Source organism: Pan troglodytes, chromosome 19 (assembly GCF_028858775.2).
Source record: "Pan troglodytes isolate AG18354 chromosome 19, NHGRI_mPanTro3-v2.0_pri, whole genome shotgun sequence".
Lineage (NCBI taxonomy): Eukaryota > Metazoa > Chordata > Mammalia > Primates > Hominidae > Pan > Pan troglodytes.
This window is the reverse complement of record NC_072417.2, coordinates 51,769,300-51,783,394: the sequence shown is the minus strand read 5'-3', so window position 1 is coordinate 51,783,394 and position 14,095 is coordinate 51,769,300. Positions and strand designations below refer to the sequence as shown.

Here is a 14,095-nt window from a genome sequence, read left to right as displayed (position 1 = left end):
GTTTCACCATGTTGGCCAGGATGGTCTTGATCTCCTGACCTCGTGATCCACCCGCCTCGGCCTCCCAAAGTGCTAGGATGACAGGCGTGAGCCACCGTGCCCGGTCCAGTTGTGTTTTTATGCACTAGCAAGGAACAATTCAAAAATGTAATTAAGAAAACCGCTGGGCGTGGTGGCTCACGCCTGTAGTCCCACCACTTTGAGCGGCCGAGGCGGGTGGATCCCTTGAGCCCAGGAGTTCAAGACCATCCTGGGCAATGTGGTGAAACCCCCTCCCTACAAAAAATACAAAAAATTAGCGGAGCGTGATGGCATGTGCCTACAATCCCAGCTACTCAGGAGGCTGACGTGGGAGGATCACCTGAGCCCGGGGGGTCAAGGCTGCAGTGAGCTGTCACATCATGCATCATTGCACTCCAGCCTGAAAAAGGAGTGAAATTCTGCAACATGTTACAACGTGAATGAACCTTGAAAACGCCATTCTAAGTGAAATAAGCCAGATACAAAAGGACAATATTGCATGTTTCCACTTATAGAGATACCTACAAGAATCAAATTCATAGAGACGGAAAGTAGAATAGTGGTTAAAAGGGTCTGGGCGGAGGGAGGAAAGGGAAGTTTGTTTTATGGGTAGAGTTTCAGTTTGGGATGTCGAAAAAGTTCTGGAGATAAATAATGGTGATGATTACATGCCAATGGCTACACGAATGTACTTAATGCCACTGAATTGTATATGTGAAAAATGGTTAAAATGGTAAATTTTGTATCTATTTTATACCATCCCCCCTAAAAAAAAAATTGTTTTTAAGAGTCAAGATCTCACTCTGTCTCCCAGGCTGGGGTGCAGTGGGGGTAATTGATCAAAGCTCACTGCAGCTTTGAACTCAGCCAGCTTCCCTGACTCAAACGATCATCCCGCTTCAGCCTCCCGAGTAGCTGGGACTACAGACGGTGCCATCACGCCCAGCTCATTGTTGATTCCCCCCCACCCCCCCCCCACCCCCCCTTGGTAGAGACGGGATTCCGCTATATTGCCTGGGCTGGTGTCGAACTCATAGAACAAAGGATCCTCCCTCCTGGGCCTGGGCGTGGGCTCGCAAAACGCTGGGATTCCCGGATGACAGGCGGGCGCACCACACCAGGAGCAAACACTTCCGGTTTTAAAAATTCAGTTTGTGATTGGCTGTCATTCAGTATTATGCTAATTAAGCATGCCTGCTTTTAAACTTCTTAAAACAATTTTTAAAATTACCTTTCCACCTAAAACGTTAAAATGTGTCAAGTGATAATATTCGAAAAGCTGTTATTGCCAAACTATTTTCCTATTTGTTTCCTAATGGCATCGGAACTAGCGAAAGTATCTCGCCATCAGTTAAAAGTTTGCGGCAGCTGTAGACCTAGCAGAGGCCGGGAAGAGGGCGTTAAGACTATACTTTCAGGGATCATTTCTATAGTTCGTTACTAGAGAAGTTTCTCTGAACGTGTAGAGCACCGAAAGCCACGAGGAAGAGACATAGCGTTTTCTCCTGAGCGTGAAGCCGGCTTTATGGTGTTGCTTAGCTGCAACTGCCGTCAGCCATTGATGATCGTTCTTCTCTCCGCTTGGGGGAGTAAGAGGGAGAGAACGCGGTCTGAGTGGTTTTTCCTTCTTGATGGTTCAATGATAGCGCTAGTGTGCGAGCTCTCCGGGCTGTTCAGTTCGTGCGTCGCATGTGGGGAGGAAGGCTTTTGCTTTCTGTTTCAGCGGCGATGGCCGTCGTGTTTCGTCCGGGTGGGTTTTTAATTTTAGGCTTCGGCGTCGGGGGGTGCTGTGTGGCACCTCCTATTCTCTTTTTGCGTTTTCTCCCATTCTCGCTGCCTCTTTTGTTGCCGTTTCCCGCCCGCCACTCCCACCTCCAGACGGGGTCTCCGGGTCTCTTGTCCTGTCTGGCGCGCAGGCTGGAGTGCAGTGGCGCCATCTCGGCTCCTAGCAACATCTGCCTCCCGGGCTCAAGCGAGTCTCCTGCCTAAGCCCTCCCGAGTAGCCGGGGTTTAAAGGCGCACACGCCACTCCAGGCTTTTTTTTTTTTTTGGCAGAAACGGGGTGTCACCGTGTTAGCCAGGCTGGTCTCCAACTCCTGATCTCGGTGATCCGCCCGCCTCGGCCTCCCGAAGTTCCTGGGATTACAGGCGTGAGCCACCCGCACCCGGCCCTAAAAGTACTTTTTATAGAGATGGGGGTCTCACTCTGTTGCCCAGACTGGTCTCAAACTGCTGATCTCAAGTGACTGACTGACTGCCTCAGCTGCCCAAGTATCTCAAGTGACTGCCCCAGCTGCCCAAGTAGCAGGGACTGCAGACACAAGCCACAGCCGCCGGCTCTATTCAGGAACATGTTTGTTCCAAGTTTTGGCAATTATGGATAAAGCTGCTATAAACAGGTGTGCAGGTTTTTGTGTGGACATTTTCAACTCATTTGGGTAGACACCAAGAGGCACGAGTTCTGATCATACCGAAAGAGTGTTTAGTTTCAGAAGAAGCTGCTTGTCTTTTCTTGGGCTCCATAACAAAATACACAGACTTTGTGGCTTAAATAAATAAATAACACAAATTTATTTCTTACAGTTCTCAGTCGGGCGCGGTGGCTCACGCCTGTAATCCCAGTACTTTGGGAGGCTGAGGTGGGCGGATCACGAGGTCAGGAGATCAAAACCATCCTGGCTAACATGGTGAAACCCTGTCTCTACTAAAAATACAAATATATATATATATATATATATATATATATATATATATATATATGTATATTAGCCAGGGCGGTGGCACACACCTGTAGTCCCAGCTACTCGGGAGGCTGAGACAGGAGAATCACTTGAACCCAGGAGGCGGAGGTTGCAGTGAGCTGAGATCATGCCACCGCACTCCAACCTGGACGGCAGAACAAGACTCTATTTTTTTTTTTAAAGTGTTTGTTTGTTTGTTTGTTTGTTTGTTTTTGAGACGGAGTCTTGCTCTGTCACCCAGGCTGGAGGACAGTGGTGCGATCTCGGCTCACTGCAAGCACCGCCTCCTGGGTTCATGCCATTCTCCTGCCTCAGCCTCCCCAGCAGCTGGGACTACAGGTGCATGCCGCCACGCTCGGCTAATTTTTTTGTATTTTTAGTAGAGACGGGGTTTCACCGTGTTAGCCAGGATGGTCTTGATCTCCTGACCTCGTGATCCTCCTGCCTCGGCCTCCTAAAGTGCTGGGATTACAGGCGGGAGCCACCGCGCCCGGCCAAAAGTATTTTTTTAAGGAATGGGGGTGGGAGGTTCTCTATTCCCCAGGCTGGTCTCAAAGTCTTGGCCTCAAGTGATCCTCCCATCTCAGCCTCCCGAGTAGCTGAACTACGGTCATGCACCACCGAGCCTGATTTATTTTTTGACTTTAAAGAATCTACCATCTCAAAGGGAAAGTTAGACTGAGGTTGGCTGGGGTGTGGCTCACTGGAGTGTGACTTTTCTGTTTCCATAAGGGTGTGTGTTTGCTGGCATGGTAGGAGAGGCTGGCCTCAGGAGCTAAAATGCTGGGATTGTGTTCCAGCTCCTGCCTGCCTCTGCTGTGTGATTGTGGGTGTATTGCTTCACCTCTCTGTGCCTCAGTTTTCCCATCTGTAAAATGGGTGCAATCACATCTCCCTTGTCTCAGACCTTGAACACCTGGCACGGGGTGGGAGGCTGGCTGAGAGCCTGGTCTCACACTGCCTTCACCGGCTCCCTCTCTCCACAGGTGGTACTCGGGCAGGATTTCCCGGCAGCTGGCGGAAGAGATTCTGATGAAGCGGAACCATCTGGGAGCCTTCCTGATCCGGGAGAGCGAGAGCTCCCCAGGGGAGTTCTCTGTGTCTGTGAAGTGAGCTCTGGCCCTTGGGGGTGTGTGCAGAGGAGGGTGGGCGGGGGGTGGGCAGCATTTGAGCTGAGCCTTGGGGCCCGGGACGGGCTCACGGAGTGAGGGTGGAGGAATGGCATCCCTGCAGAGGGAGCAGTCCGGGCAGAGGCCTTCCGGACACAGGCGGTGGTCTGGGCACCCCAGGGTGCAGCCCAGAGCAGTGGGGTGTGTTGGGAAAGCAGGATCAGGCCAGCTGTGCAAGGCCTCAATGCCAGGCTGAAGTCCAGGCTTCTACGAGTATAGGAGCCATCATAGGTTCTTCATCAGGAGAGGGCGATGTCCAGGGTGGTGATGTGGCAAGAGACTGAGGGCAGGAGAGTGCTGAAACGCCCAGGGCGGGTGTCCAGGATGTGCTCCGCACAGGGTCCCACTCTATGTGATATAGTTGGGAAGATGCCCCCTGAGGCCAGGCTGCCTGGGCTCGAATGCTAGTTCTGCCACTTCCTGGCTGTGTGAGCTTGGGCAAGTCACTTACCTTCTCTGTGCCTGTTTCTTCACATGTAAGATAGGCTATTGCATGGACGAAACAAGTTGGTATATTTAAAGCAATTAGAATAGTCCCTGGCATGGAGGCAGGGTGGCCGTGCTGGGGAACATCTGGCATTGTATTAGGGCGGCCCTCAGCTGTGGTGTGGCAGCCTCTGGGCAGCACAGAATCCAATCCTAAAGGGCCACCCTGGAGTGATTGAGGAATCCAGGCTGGAAAGTAGCAGCAGGAATGGGGGTGGGGGTAGACAGGGTCAGGCTCCTAGTTAGTCTCTGTCCTTCCTACTCTTAGGCCTTGGTAGAATCTAGATGCATTAATTCAAGGAATATTTATTGATTAGGTGCCATGTGCCAGGATGCTCTAGGGGCTGGGGAAACCAAATGGGAAAAAAAACAAAGTTGCTGCTGTCGTGGGTTTCAGTCTTTGTGAGTGAACAAGAAAACATGTTAATACAGAATGAACCAAGGTGGTCAGGAAAGGGCTCTCTGAGGAGGTGGCATTGCAGCAAAGCTCTGAACTAGGAGGTGGAGGCTTCCCAGGTGCCCAGGAATGAGGAGGACCTGGGAGGAGAGGCTTCTAGGCAGAGGGAATAGCATTTGCAAAGACCCTGAGGTGGGAATGTGATTGGGGCATGTAGGAGCCCGGAGGAGGTGACGTGGCTGGAGCAGAGTGAGCGAAGGGCAGGGGCTGGAGTTCCACCCACATCCAGTGATCACAGAGGGCCTGAAAGGAGGTCGGGTTTTCTCTCAGAGCAATAGGGAGCCGTGGAGGGTCTTGAGCAGGGGAGAGATGTAATTGGACTCCATTTTTAGCAGATGACTCTGAGTGCTGTGAGGAGAAAGAGCTGCTGGGGGAGAGCGTGGTGGCAGGGAGGCCCGTGGGGAGTCAGGAGGGAGATGATGGCCTCTGGGACTGTACAGGTAGGGGCTGATGAGGGGACACAGAGAAATGGCTGGGCCCAGGCATGGAGGTGTGCGGGGGGACCACCAGCAGTACCAGCTCTCAGGGCTGCTGTGGGCACAGAGCCCGGAACGGAGGAGGCGCTTACCATGCCAGCTCTTACTGCCACCAGCGGAGCTAGCACTGGGGTGGTAAAGAGGCCAGCCGGGAGGAAGGGATGAAGGAAGGGGTGGCCCCAGAGGAGGGCAGAGTGGCCTCTCACGATCTCCTAAAGGATGAAGGCCAGGTGTGGTGGCTCACGCCTGTAATCCCAGCAGTTCGGGAGGCCAAGGCGGGTGGATCACTTGAGGTCAGGAGTTTGAGACCAGCCTGGCCAACATGCTGAAACCCCGTCTCTACTAAAAATACAAAAATCAGCCAGGCATGGTGGCGCACGCCTGTAATCTCAGCTACTCGGGAGGTTGAGACATGAGAATCATTTGAACCCGGGAGGCAGAGGCTGCAGTGAGCCGAGATTGTGCCACTGCACTCCAGCCTGGGTGATGGAGTAAGACTCTGTCTCAAAAAATACAAATACAAATACAAATAAAGGACAAAGAAATACAGGCCTGGGTCGATAGCTAACACTGGGGCTGGGTGTGGAGACGCAAGCCTGATGGGGCTTGGAGTCAGGGGGTCCCAAAGAAGCAGACAAAGGCAGACTCAGACAGGCTGGGCCAGGAGCCCATGAGGGCTCCTGCTGGGGGAAAAGCATTCCCACCCACCTGATGCCTTCCAGGCTCTGCCGGGTCCCTGTGACTCCCATGTGTTCAGCCCGCCTGTTTTGAAACAAGCTCAAGCTGTTCACTGTGTGGGATCAGCACGTCTGCTGCTAGCCCTGCAGGGTGGCGAGCTCCCCTGAGCCTGGAGGCACCCGCAAGGCATAGGAGCCTATGGTCAGGAAGGCGGCTCTAGGGGTGTGTTCGTCCATTTAGTGTTGTGATAAAGGAACATGTGAGGCTGGGTAATTTATAAAGAAAAGGCGTTTATTTGACTTGGTGTTCTACAGGCTGTGTAGGAAGCATGGCACCGGCATGTGCCTCTGGTGAGGCCTCAGGAACCTTTTACGCATGGTAAACGGGGAAGGGGATCCGGCGCATCACATGGCGAGACGGGGGCAAGTCGGGGAGGGAGGTGCCAGGCTCTTTTCAACAACCAGACCTCATTCATTACTGCAAAGAGCCACTGATGAGGGTCTGTCCCGTGACCCAAACACCCCCCACCAGGCCCCACTTCTAACACTGGGAGTCACGTTTCAATGAGAGATTTGGAGAGGACAAACATCCAAACCGTATCAGGGAGGCAGATCCAACGTCTCAGGGGTCACAGCCCCCCGCATTCCCCCTGAGCCCGGGCGCCCAGTTGGTGGAACCAGCCATCAGCCTTGTTCCCTTCCCTTTTCTCCTGGGGGCAGGCTGGTGATCCTGAGGGGCAGGAACGCGCATGCCCCCTCTGAGCCTCTATTTCCCCATCTTAAAAATGCGAGTGCTGTCAGCGTGTGCGTGTGTGCGCTTGTGCGTGCTGGGGGGTTACTGTGCGTTCTTGGCCCTGACTGCCCACCCCCGGGATGGTGTGGGCACCTGGAGCCTGGAGTCCCCGCGGGCTCACCCCCCACCCCCCAGCCCAGCCCCCACTTCCCTGCAGCCCCGGGGAGCTGCGGCTCCTGCGGAGGCAGGACGTGGCAGTCTTCCAAGTGTCGGCTGTCCAGGGCCTGGTCATCTCCTGGGAATGGCGTCCGCCAGGCGGGCTGGCCTGGCTGAGTGGCTCCTGGAACCAACCCCAAAGCCCAAGGTCACCCAGCAAAGTGGGGGCACAGGGGACTCAAACTACGTCTGGAGCCCGAGTTGAGGGGGAGGGGCTGGCCCTCCCTCCGCCCTCCGGCTTCCTCCTCTAACAAATCACGCGGCCTCACTCTCCAAGTTAGCGCCCCAGTGTGCTGCCCTCTTCAGGCGTCTCTCTGTAAGTGCAGCCACCTGCGCACACGCACATGATCAGACCTGAACACCCCAGCCTTGTGAGTTTGCTCAGCACGCATTTATTGAGCATCAGCTGTGTGAAAACCACAAGGCAGGACTGAAACAGGAGACAAACCAGAGGCATGTGAAGGGGAAATGGTCACAGCCTGGCCCAGGGGTCTCTATGATGAGCAAATGAATAAATGAAATTCAATGACAGCGGATACATTCCACATAGTGAAGGCACCAGGGAGGAAGTGACATCTGAGTTGGGCTCTAAAGCATGAGTAGGCGTTTGGTGCACAAGGAGAGTAGATGATATGCCAGGCACAGGAAACAGCGTGAGTAGAGATCTAGAGGCGGGGAAGCGAGGGGTGTGTTTGGATAACAACGTGTTTTCTGACCAGGAGGGAAGATGGACAGTCTTAGGGAGCAGTTCTTGAGCAGGCGAGCCAGCACCGGTGTTTCCTGGGAAGGGATCTGGAAGCGACCCTCAGAGAAATCCTGGCCTGTGCCCCCCAACCCTTTGTCCAAGGCATACTGGCCAAGTGTGCCCAGGTCAAAACTGTCAGGCGCTTCCTGGGCTTGGCTGGCTGTGGGTTGTACACAGCACCAGCAGGTGGAGCCCTTGACCCTTGGCTTCTTCCTGCCTGGGCCCAGGCTCCTGGGTCCTGCTCCCATTCTGTCCATCATCTGTCATGGGGCCTCTCAGTGGTCCTTGGACAACCACCAAGCAGGGGTCAGAGTTGGAAGCTGAGACTCAAATGGGGCATGTGGCTAAGAGCACGGTATTTTGAGCAACAGTCAGCTCTGACACCTGCTAGCTGCTCGCTGTATAATCCTGGGCAAGTTACCCCTCTGAGCCTCAGTTTCCTCATTTATAAAATGGACAGCTATGTAACATGTTTTTTATGATGACTGGCACATGATAAGTGCCAGTTATCATAATTATATTAAGGCCCCAAGGACCGCACACCAAGCTGGGGAGGAATTAGGGAGCCCCTCCTGGCCTGGAAGGCTGCCCCCCACCCCCTGCCCATGAATCCAACACTCTTAGAGAAGAGGCAGCAGCACAGGGAGTCAGGGAACCCAGATGCTGGGAAGCCGGGTGACCTGATGGCCACCTCGGAAAATGACAGCCTGGCAGATTGGTGTGTAAGAGCTCTTCCACCCTTGCTGGTTGGTACTTGGGAACTCTGATGGCACTATGCATGGCATCTCTGGCATACTCACACCAAGCCCTATAAAGCTGTCAGAGGTGGGGTTTATGGGCCTCATGCTGCCTCCTAGAGCAACTGTGGCCATAGCTAGCTGCCCTTTATGAGTTTACAAAGGGCTGTCCCCCTCCTCCTCCAGGGAGCATGTCTGAGCTGGCGGGCAGCGGGCCAGGGGCCAAGGCTGGCGTGCAGTGTCTGGGCTGCCTAACTTTTGCCCCACACTCCTATCCAAGCTACTGTGGACTCTTCTGCCATAAATGACAGTTTGTCTCCAAGTGACATATTTGCCTCCTTTCTAGCCAGAGGTACCCTGGAGTCAATGCACATGTGTTTGCCCTGCCCATCTGGTCACTGAACCCCTGCTGTGTGCCGGCCCTGTCCCAGGGCCTGGGGATTCAGCCAGCAACAAAATAGGGCAAAGCTCTCTGTCCCTCAAGTGCCCATGTGCTACTGGGTGACAGACAATAAGTGATTAGGAAATTGTATAAAATCTTACACAATGACCAAGGCTTTGGAGAAAATGAAGCCGGGAAGTGGTGGAGGGGGGGTGCAATTTTAGGAGGAAGGGACTGGCTGCAGGCAAGGACAGGGGGGAAGTGAGGAGACCTGCCTGATCCCCAGAAGCCCAGCTTGCAGGTAAGGAAACTGAAGCCTGGAGAGGTGCAGCAACTTCCCCAAGGTCACACAGCGAGGAACTTAGAGCTGGTGCCCACCGACCTCTGTGCCCTGACAGACCTGGTCTGTCCTCCACCCACCCTCCCTGAGCTCCAAAGACCCAGCAGGAGTCTGTCTGCACCAGTGTCCTGCCCCTCCCAAGCTCAGCTTGACTCTGGTTCCTGTCTGCTGCCGAACAGGTTGTTCCACCCCTCCTTTTCACAGATGGGCAAACTGAGGCCAGAGAGGGGCCATGCCTGATGGAGATCGCCCAGCAGGCAGTTAGCACCCACGTGGGTCCACACGTCCACAAGCCCTGGTTGGGGTGGTGGAGGGGGTGTCCTAGGGCTCCTGCCCCCACCCCAGCCTTGTTTTTCCTCTCTGGGCTGACACTGTTACCTTTGCTGCTGCTGCTGCTGCTGCCACCAGGCCAGAAAAACTCGCTGGGCAGGACTGGCTGCTGCCAGCATTAGGCCTGACTTGGTCCTTGGGGCTTTTCTGACAGCCCAGGGGTCAGCCTAGCCCCTTGTTCCCCTGGGTAGGTGGATGTAGGGGTCACACAAAGAGACAAAGATACTCATGATTGCTCAGTGAGAGACTCACACATAACAGTCACTCCACACAGTGGGAGACACACACAGACACACACACACAAGCATCCCAGGAATGCACACTCAGACACAATGGAGATGCTCTCACACCCTGGCACTGCCCACTGAAGTGAATGGCTCCAGCAGCCTCTCCTCTCACCAACTCAGGCCCACAATCCCAGTGCCCCCTCCCTCCTCTGGCTCTGGGAGGCTCATGCAGCAGAGCTGGCTGCACTGGATCCAGCCCTCCCGGTTCCGGGGCCATCTGGACTCAAATTCCGTTCCTCCTGCAAGCTCTGAAGTTCCCACAGGCCTTGGGAAGCGGAGTGGAGATGAGGTCTGGAGAGGCCCCAGAGGGTAGCCCCAGTCTGGGGGATTCTCAAATGCTTTGAGGCTCCACCTGGGCCTTGAAGGATGGCTAAGGTCAAGACTAGACAGAGAAAAGGGAAAAGGCATTATTTCTGGTGAGGGCCATGAGCAAGAGCCCAGCCAGGCTAGGGAAAAGGGCCAGGCTGGGAGAGGGAGTGACAGCTGGGATGCTGGGCTGTGAGATGACAGAGACAGCACCGCTTGGCCTCAGGCAGGGGCTGGCTCAGCAGGAGGGGCTGCACCCAAGCCTCACTGTCCTCTGCTGTAAAGCAGGACATTTGGACCAGGTGGGAGAAGGGACAAGATTTGCCATTTACTGAGCACCTAGTATGTGCCACACACAGACTAGGTAGGGGCTGGCACATGCACGTTTCCCAGATTTGAGAATTCTCCAGTTCCCAGGTTGGAAAGCCCTAGAATCCCTGGGTCCCTGGCTCCCTTTCCCTTATCTCCTGTTCTCCACTCCCTGACTCTACTATATGATCAAAGAACTGCTCCAGATAACGTTCTATCTGCTCTAGATAACTTTCCAAGTATCTAAAGATGAACGTCAAATACCATAAAATTCAAAGTTGTGGTCGTTTGGGTTTGAAATCATTTTCAAACCCACCACACCCTTTCTGTCCCCTCACCCAGAGGAGTGGGGCCACCTGTACGCAGGCCCCTCCTCGGGGCCAACAGGGAGTCAGGGCCTTCTGCCTGGGTACCCGGTGCCCCAGAGGTGGAGCCACTGGGATCCCTGTCTCCAGGCTTCTCGCCTGCCCAGCTGTGGGTCACCGTCACTCCACTGCTTGAAGCAGTGCTCCTCCCCAGGCACCACGGCCAAAGTTCAGTAAACCCTGGGCTGGTTAGCACGTGGCACTAGGGAGTCATGGGGCTCAGAGGCTGCCTCTCGGAAGCCTCTGGGAGGCTTCGGAAGGCCAGACAGGGCAGGAGACACACATCTGCCTGCACACCCACCTCCGCGTCATGAGCACATGGACACACATGTCCCACAGCTGGCAACACAAGTGGCTGAGTCACTGGGAACAAGGTCCTCTGACGGCACGTGAGCAGCTTTGTCTCAGATTTGGGGACCATTGCTCCACCTGTCGAGAGCCTCTGTTCTCATGGGGAGAACTAGCTCTCTTTCTGGCTGTGTGACCCTGAGGGCTGGATGCATCTTAGAGCAATGGGTTGGCCACCGGAGCCTGGGTTCAGGGTCAGAACACCTGGTGGGCTGCAATCCCAGTTCAGAACCAACAGAAGTGGGTTTCAAGAAGAAAGCATCGCAATGAGGACCTAAGACCTGGAAAGTGATGCTCTGTTTGCTGAGTCCCAGCTAGACTGGACCTTCAGGGCCCACTCCTGCCTCCCTGCCTTTTTAGTGTCTCATATGCAAGTCATTTTGAGTAGCAAGTTACAAGAAGGCTATGAGAGGGGCTGAGGGATCCAAGAAGGCCCTGACTGCGTGATGGGGTCTGATGCAGCTCTCACAGGATGCGCCATTTTACCTGGGCCTTGAGGCATGAGTAGGAGTTCAAGAAAAATTCCTTCCAGTTGGAGGAAATACCGTGTGCAAATGCCCGGAGGTGTATTTAGAAGTGGTTTGGGGCTGGGCGCGGTTGCTCACACCTGTAATCCCAGCACTTTGGGAGGCCGAGGTGGGCAGATCACCCAAGGTCAGGAGTTTGAGACCAGCCAGGCCAACATGGTGAAACCCTGTCTCTACTAAAAATACAAAAATTAGCTAGGCGTTGTGGCAGGTGCCTGTAATCCCAGCTACTCGGAAGGCTTAGATGAGATAATCGCTTGAACCCAGGAGGCGGAGGCTGCAGTGAACCGAGATCGCGCCATTGCACTCCAGCCTGGGTGACAGAGCGAGACTCTGTCTCAAAAAAAAAAAAAAAAAAGGGGAGAAGTGATTTGGACCCCTTGACTGTGATGGAGTAGGGGGAATCCCATTTTGCCCTACGCCTCATACAGACCAGAGGGTGGGAAACTTGAACACATCTTTATCTTAAATCTTTCATCTTAAAACATCAATAAGGAAGGAAGCCGCCCCAGGGATGACTGGTGGAGAAACTCAACCACAGGCAGGGATAGGACAGATGGAGCAGCAGATCTGGGCAGCTGGGGTGACAGACACCACCCTCTTGTTCGGGAGAACCATAGACCTGAAGGAACTCAGGCTGTGGGTGAACCCAAGCTTGCAAATGTATTGCAACCAAATTGTTTAACCAGATTTCAATTTACAACCCAGGAGAGGTAGGGGTGGGTGTGTGTGTGTGTGTGTGTGTGTGTGTGTGTGTGTGTGTGTGTGCATGTGTCCCATCAAGGCATCAAGTGCTTTGGACTGGTGGTTGGATCTCATTTAGCCCAAATGTGAACAAAAAGATCCCTAGCCTGTGGCTCAGGAGGCTGAGGTGTGTGTGTGTGTGTGTGTGTGTGTGTGTGTGTGCATGTGTACCATCAAGTCATCAAGTGCTTTGGACTGGTGGTTGGATCTCATTTAGCCCAAATGTGAACAAAAAGATCCCTAGCCTGTGGCTCAGGAGGCTGAGGGGCTATCTACCTCCCAGTGGCCATCCTGTGCCCCTACCCTGCCTCACCCGGCTCACAGGGCCCCAGGCTTTCCCAGCTATTAGCTCCGCCAGCCACCTGAACAGGTGCCCTCCCTCGGGGTCCTAAACTGTCTTCTTTCTGGTTGGGAGCTGGGACTGTTCTGTGTTCTCCCCACAGCCCCTAGCCCAGCCAGGTGGGCCTAGGGTGGCTCTGTTGGCAGCACCCACACAGCCCCCAGGGTCCCAGGCCTCTCAGCTCCCTTGCAAGGAGTGCACTATCGCCCACATTTGGCAGGCCAGGACGCAGAGGCCCAGAGAGGTGGGCTGGGGTGTAAGTCCAGGCAGGCTGGCTATAGAGCTGGGAAAGGTAGCTAAGGTTTGGCCAGGCAGAGAGGATGAGGCAGGGAGGGAGGGCCTCCTGGGGGGCACAGCCCAGGTAGCAACATGGCAAAGTAGAAATGGACTTGGAATGATGAGCTCTGGAACAATAGTAATATCATAATTGGAATAATTATTATTGCTATTGTTATGTGATAATAACCAATCAGGAGGGCATTAGGCAACGTTTTACATGTATGAGCTCAAATGTGGCCCCAGCTCTCTGACCTTTCTTGCTGTTGTGGCTCTGGGCAGGTCGCGGCTGCACTCGGGGCCTCAGTTTCCCCACTGGGGCATGAGGATTTCAAGAAAAATTCCCTCTAGCTGGAGGACACTCTGTGTGCAAATGCCTGGAGGTGTGTTTAGAAGTGGTTTGGACCCCTTGACTGGAATGGAGTAGGGGGAATCCTGTTTTGCCCTATGCCTCATACAGACCAGAGGGTGGGAACCTTGAACACATCTTTTTTTTTTTTTTTTTTTTTTTTTTTTTAGAGACAGAGTCTTGCTCTGTCGCCCAGGCTGGAGTGCAGTGGTGCGATTTTGGCTCACTGCAACCTCCACCTCCTGGGTTCATGCCATTCTCCCGCCTCAGCCTCTGGAGTAGCTGGGACTACAGGCGCCCGCCACCACGTCTGGCTAATTTTTTTTTGTTTTTTAGTAGAGATGGGGTTTAGCGAGGATGGTCTCGATCTCCTGACCTCGTGATCCGCCCGCCTCGGCCTCCCAAAGTGCTGGAATTACAGGCGTGAGCCACCGCGCCCGGCCTTGAACACATCTTTATCTGAAATCTTTCATCTTAAAACATCAATAAAGCAGCAAGCTGCCCCAGGGATGACTGGTGGAGAAACTGAAACATAGGGCCCAATTTGCTCCTCCTGGGCCGTGAGGCAGGCCAGCCACCCCCGAAGCACAGCGGGGCAGCGCTGCAGTCATGTCTGCCATGATCTTGACCCACAGCTGCACCGCCTCCAGTCCCAGCCCCACAAGGCCTGTCCTGGGTGGACACGCCGAGTGTGAGAGGTTCCAGTTAGTTCCTCTGCCCAGTCCCAGCCAGGA

The 14,095-nt window shown here is 54.3% G+C and overlaps 1 non-coding gene across 1 annotated transcript; it reads left to right on the top strand.

Moving 5' to 3' along the window:
- The first annotated feature begins 1,423 nt into the window (after positions 1 to 1,423).
- LOC129137776 (small nucleolar RNA U3) lies at positions 1,424 to 1,640 on the top strand. Its single transcript, XR_008540567.1, has one exon. It is a non-coding gene; the product is annotated as a small nucleolar RNA U3 (small nucleolar RNA).
- The last annotated feature ends 12,455 nt before the right edge of the window (positions 1,641 to 14,095 follow it).